Source organism: Elephantulus edwardii, unplaced genomic scaffold (assembly GCF_000299155.1).
Source record: "Elephantulus edwardii isolate Elephantulus edwardi_28Jun2011 unplaced genomic scaffold, EleEdw1.0 scaffold00018, whole genome shotgun sequence".
Taxonomy (NCBI): domain Eukaryota; kingdom Metazoa; phylum Chordata; class Mammalia; order Macroscelidea; family Macroscelididae; genus Elephantulus; species Elephantulus edwardii.
Window position 1 is genome coordinate 30,676,300 of NW_006399768.1, and position 6,780 is coordinate 30,683,079.

A 6,780-nucleotide genomic window follows, 5' to 3' on the forward strand; every position below is an offset into this window, starting at 1 on the left:
AAATACATATATATGTGTGTATATATGTATATACATGTATATATACATATATACATGTATATGCACATATAGATATATACACATATGCATACATACGTATATATTTTTCAGATTTTTTACCTGCTTAGTGGGCAGATACAATTCAAGTCATCCTACTAATTCTGGAATTACATTTTCTTACTATTATTTTATGACATCAGCAATGGTATCTCTGGTGTTATAGCCTTTTCAAAACCCAGACTGAACTTCTGGAAGTTCTCTGTAAGTATACTGTTCTTGTAAGTTTTGGATGATCATTAGCAATATTATGCTTATATGATGTTAATAATATTGCTTGATAATTACCACATCCTGCTGGGTTATCTTTCTTGGAAATAGGAACAAATATTAACATCTTCAAGTCAGTTTGTTATTACAGATGTCATACAAAAGCTAGTAGAAAATAGAGAATAGCAGAAAAATGTCTATTTGTGTGTCATTGACTATGCAAAGCTACTTGATTGTGTGGATGATAACAAGCTATAGATAAAACTGAAAAAAAATGAGAATTTGATGACAACTAAATAAAGAAACTATGTCAGTCTAGAGACTAAGGTGCACCTAGTCCAGGTCATGTTCTTCACATTTACTTGTTACGCTTCAGAGAACTAGGCAATGAATGATTAAGGATGACAAAAGAAGAATCGATGCCTTGTTGTGCTAGAGAAGAGTCTTGAACATGCCACGAAAATAATTAGTCTCTCTTGGAGAGGGTGAAACAAAATTTCTCCATGGAGGCTAGGACTTTGAAGCTCTGTCTCACATATTTTGGGTATACGACAAGGAGAAACTGGTTCTTGGAGAAGGAAATCATGTTCAGAAAGGTGGAGGGGCACCACAGGAGAGGAAGACCCCAAATGAGATGGATTGATACAGTAACTGGGGGTTGATGTGTTGGGGGAATTAATGAGACTGGCTCAGGACAGGGAAGGGTTTAGAGCTGCTGTGCAGTGAGTCACTATGATTCACAGGCAAATCTATGACTCATAACAATAATAACAGTAATTATAAGAACTTGTACCTAGACCAAGAAGCTATTGTTCAAAGACAACAATGGAATACTGCATGATTTGGAATTGAGGAAGGTAGGTGTTAGGGCTCAATAATTTCTACATACCTACTTATTCTCTATGTTAAACAAATCATTTGAGAGGACAGAGTCTGAATAAGAGATGACATCAATACTGGAAGAAGTCTTATAAACAAACTGCATTATATAAATATAGTGCAATCTTGTTTACTGAAAGCAAAAAAACTTCAGGTGTTTGCTGTAGAGAATCAAGGATTTATAGCCTTTAATATGGATTGGATCTCAAAATCAAGAAAACAAAAATGCTTGCCACTGGGTCAATAGGCAACATCATGATACACGGAGAAAAAATGAAATTGTCAAAGATTGAATTTTGTTTGGAACCACAGTCAACAACCTTGGTACCAGAAGTTCGAAGATCAAAAGATATATAACGTTAAGTATATTTCTTATCAGAGACCTCTTCAAAGTCCTGAAGAGCAAGTATGTAAGTTCAAATACAATGAGAAGAATGAAAAAAAAAAACCACAAAAAACAGAATCCCTGATTGTGCTCATGCAAAACCTAAACTTAGATCATGAAGCAGTCATGAGAACAGAACAAGAAAACACTTCATGGTTCAAAATAAAAATGGATGTGTCCTTTCTTCATACCTTTTTAATCTATGCACACAACAGGTCATTTAGGAGGCTGAACTCTCAGGAGGAATGTGACCTCAGATTTGGAGGAAGTTGTTGTTGTTTGTTGTTATGTGCCCTCGAGTCGCCTGCGACTCATAGCGACCCTATGTACAACAGCCCTAAACTCTGCTCTGTCCTGTGCCAATCGCACTGTCTCTGACACTCCCATCCCAATTATCCCAGTCACTGAACCAATCCACCTCATAGAGGGCCCTCCTCTCCTTTGCTGTCCCTCCACTCTCCCAAGCATGATGTCCCTCTCTAAGGACCGGTCTCTCCTCACAACATGTCCAAAGTATGTTAGACGGAGTCTCAGAATTCTTGCTTCCAAGGAGCCACCCGGTTTAACCCTTTCCAGGACAAATCTGTCTGTTTTCCTAGCAGTCCATGGTATTCTCAATACTCTTCTCCAACACCACAGCTCAAAGGCAGCAATTCTCCTTCTATCCTTCTTGGTCATTGTCCAACTCTCTGATGCATAACAGGTGATTGCAAAGACCATGGCCTGTATCGAATGCACCTTAGTCTCCAAAGAGACACCATTGCTCCTCAGCACTTTGGAGAGGTCCCTAAGAGCAGACTTTCCCATTGCAATGCCCCTTTTAATTTCCTGGCTGCTGGTGCCAATACTGTTGATTGTGGAGCCAAGCAGACTAAAGCTGTGTACAACCTCAATCTCTTCACCATCCATCCGGATGCTGCCAATTGGCCCAGTGGTGAGAATCTTTGTCTTTTTGACATTGAGCCTCAATCCATATTGCAGGCTGCAGTCCTTGACAGTCTGCAGCAGGCGCTTCAGGTCCTCTTCAGTTTCAGCAAGCAGGGTGGTGTTATCCACATAACGCAGGTTGTTGACAAATCATCCCCCAATCTTGACACCACGTTTCTCCTCATAGAGCCCAGCCTCCCGGATAATCTGTTCTGCATATAGGTTGAAAAGGTATGGAGATAGGATGCATCCCAGGCCTACGCCCTTCCCAATTTTGAACCATGCAGTGTTCCCTTGCTCTGTTCTTACGACTGCCTCCTGGTCCAAGTATAAGTTTTGCATTAGAACGATCAAGTGAGTGTTCTGGGATTCCCATTCTTCTCAGAGTCAGCCATAGTTTGTTATGATCTACACAGTCAAATGCCTTTGCATAGTCAATGAAACACCTACATTACACAGATAACACAACCTTGCTAGCCAAAATTAAAGATGACCTGCAATGTTTACTGAGAAAGGTTGAGGATTGCAGTCTTCAACATGGATTGAAGGTCTACATCAAGAAAACAAAGATCCTCATGACTGAGCCAATAAACAGCATCAAGATAATTGGAGAAGAGATTAAGATTGCTAACAATTACTTGCTGCAACTTAAGTGTACACCAGGAATTTTCAGCAGAATGTCAAGGACTATAGTCTTCAGTATGAATTGAAGCTCAACATCAAGAAAATGAAGATTCTTACCACTGGGTCAATTGGTAACATCATGATAGATGGAGAAGAGATTGAGATTGTTAACAGTTTCAGCTTGAATGGTTCCTCATTCAACTTCAGCAGTAATGAAATCAAAAGATAAATTGCATTGGGAAAATCTGCTTTCAAGGGCCTCTCTAGAGTATTGAAGAGCAATGTCAGTCTGCAATCTAAGGTGCACCTGATCTGGGCCATAGTCTTTAAAATTACTTGCTATGAATTAAAGAGCTGAACAGTGACTAAGGATGATAGATGAAGAAGCAATGTGTTTTATTGTGGTGCTGGTGAAGAGTGTTGAATATACTCTGTACTACAAAGAGAACAAACAGGTCTGTCTTGGAAAGAGTGAAACCAAGCAGCTCCTTGGAGGTAAGAATTTTGAAGCTCCATTGCACATATTTTGGGCACATGCCAAGAAGATATCAATTCTTGGAGAGGACATCATGCTTGGAAGGGTGGTAGGACAATCCAAGAAAGGAAGACCATGGATGAAGAGCATGGATGAGATGGATTGACTCAGTAATTTGTGTAACGGAATTAGATGTGTCATAGATGATAAGATTGGCTTAGAATAGGACAGAATTCAGAACTCATATATAGGACACTAGGAGTCACAGGCAACTTGATGACTCATAACACCAATAACAATTACCACCGATAAAAAAAAGTGTACATTGAACATACTGTCACGTATTCAACATTAACTAATGAAAACTTTGGCATAAAACCAGGATAGAAAAGTTCTGTTAGTATCTGTGGAAGAGTTGATTTGAAATAGTTTCCTTTGGGTTGGCAACACAACTCCTTAGCATAGAGCCACCAGAGACACCTTCTAAGGGTGAGCTTTCAGAATTCATAAATGAATATATCAAGGCCATTCACTTAAAACCAACATACAAAAGTCTGTTTGAGTGGACTAGTGCTAAGAAACTGCAATCAAAGGCATGAGATTTGAATCCACTAGCTGCTCTGGGGGAGAAGAGTGCTATTCTACTCCCATGCAGTTAACTGATTCTGAAAACCTTCTGGAGGTCATCTATGAGTCAGTGACAATTCGATGGCACACAACATAAGAGAAAGTAATAAGAGAGCGATGGCAACCTTGTCCATAGGAATTTGACCTAATAGTTCAAAGGTTGCAACACTCTGGTGGTTTATATTAACCAGTGTGCCACTCTGGGGGGAGAATGGACAATCTACTTCTTTGTGGTATACAACCTCTGAAAACCCAATGACAGGTCAGATATAAGTCACTTATTGGCTCTACAGCAGTAATAAAGTGAGTAAGAAAGGAACAATTATGAGGAGGCCTTGAATATACTATTCTTAGATATTTTATTGAAAAAAATAGAAAATATAGAACTTATAGAAAAACAACAGCCAGACATCAATGGGACATTCTGCAAGAAGGGAGTGTAAAGACTCATACACAAAATAAATTTCAGAGAGATTGTGGATATAAGCATTAAAAAACTAATAAAAATTTGATAAGACAAAAAAAGATTTAAAATAGCAAAGTTAAAGACTGAACAAAATAATCTTTATATTAACATAGTTTAATTACAAAGTAAAGGGAAAAGATTCCATTATTTCAATCATTCTTTTAACACAACAGTGAAAAGCAAGGACAAACAGGAGAAAGTATTTGTTATCCATATATTGTCAAATCATAGTTATGATCTAATAAAAGAAGGGAGAAAAGCTTAAGTGAACACTTTATAAAGAAAATTTCCAAAAATTTTATGAAAAGTGTGAAAGGCTGCTCAAAAACTTCATTAATAAGCAATAAAACTAAATTCTAAATTGAGATAAAATTAGTCACAATGACAGAAGAAAATAATCAGTGTGAAAATACTAATTATTAATGAGTGCATTTATTTCCATTCCCCAAAAACCTGATCCAGCAGAGTGTGAAAATTATTAAACAATGTCACTAATACTACACATGAGTAAAGTCCTGCTGAATATTATCCTAAACTGCTAGAACTGACAGGAGCACAAGTTGGATTAAGAAGAGGAATTGCACTTCCTCAAAAAGTTGCAAAAAGAGATACCATTTGACCCAGCAATTCCACTACTGGGAATATACCCTAAAGAAACCATAAATGGCATTCAAGTAGATATATGCATACCCATGTTTATTGCAGCTTTGTTTACAATACCAAGGAGTTGGAAACAACCCAAATGCCCATCAACAAACAAATGGGTAGAGAAGCTGTGGTATATCCGCACAATGGAATACTATGCTGCATTGAAAAACAAGGAACACATGCAATAGTATTCAAAATGGGTGACCCTGGAGGACATTATGCTGCGTGAGATATCTCAGTCACAAAGGTACAAATGCTATATGGTCCCACTGTTGTAGAATGAGGCTGAGAAAAACTGGATGAAATATGTTTATGGCATTGAAGTCTATGGGGGAGAGAATAGTTTAAAAGTATTATATTTTAGGGCATTATGTTTATTGTAGGAGTACGCAATGAGGGTTGCAGAGTGGATTATATTTGGGGTTGGGGATGGGATTTGGGGAGGTGCAGGGGTGATTGTGTACCAATGAGGGAGTTTTTCTTTTGCTTTTAAAGGAGAGGAGCAAACGGGGGGGGGGGGGGAGTGGGTGAGGTGGGGGGGGCGGGGAGAAGGGTGCAACAATGAATGAATGGAATTCCAAAATCTCTGTAGATGTTCATTGAAATGAAAAAAATAAATTAAAATATTTAAAAAAAGAAGAGGAATTGGCAGTAGGGAATCATTGCCAATGTTAAATGAATCTTGACCGAAAGCAGAGAGTAGTAAAAGAGGAATGTCTATTTGTTTTATTGACCATGCAAAGGCATTCGTGTGGATCACATCAAATTGTTACTAACCTTGAGAAGAATAAATATTTCAGAACACTTGATTATGCTTTTCTGAAATTTATACATGGACCAAAAAACAGTGATCAGAACGGAGCAAGGAAACACAGCATGGTTCAAAATTATGAAAGTGGTCTCCATGCCTTTCAATCTGTATGCAGGACAGATCATTCGAGAGGCTTTATGAGAGTTTACCAGGAGGAATGTGGCATTAGGATTAGAGGAAGACTCATCAATAACGTGCATTAAGCAGATGATGCAACATTGCTTGCTGAAACTTTGATGAACACGAGGCATTTGCGGCAAAAGGTCAAGGACTTCAGTCTTCAGTATGGATTTAAACTCATCAAGAAAATGAAGATTCTCACCACTGGACCAATTGTCAGCATCATGATTGTTGTTGTTGTTGTTGTTATGTGCCATCAAGTCGCTTGAGACTCATAGTGACCCTATGTACAACAGCCCTAAACACTGCTTTGTCCTGTGCTAATCTCACTGTCTCCGAAGCGCCCATCCTGCTTACCCCAGTCACTGAATCACTACACCTCATAGAGGGCCTTCCTATCCTGTGCTGTCACTCCACCGTCCCAAGCATGATGTCCCTCTCCAAGGACCGGTCCCTCCTTAAAACGTGTCCAAAGTATGGTAGATGGAGCCTCAGAATCCTTTCCTCCAAGGAGCCACCTGGTTTAACCCTTTCCATGATGAATCAGTTTG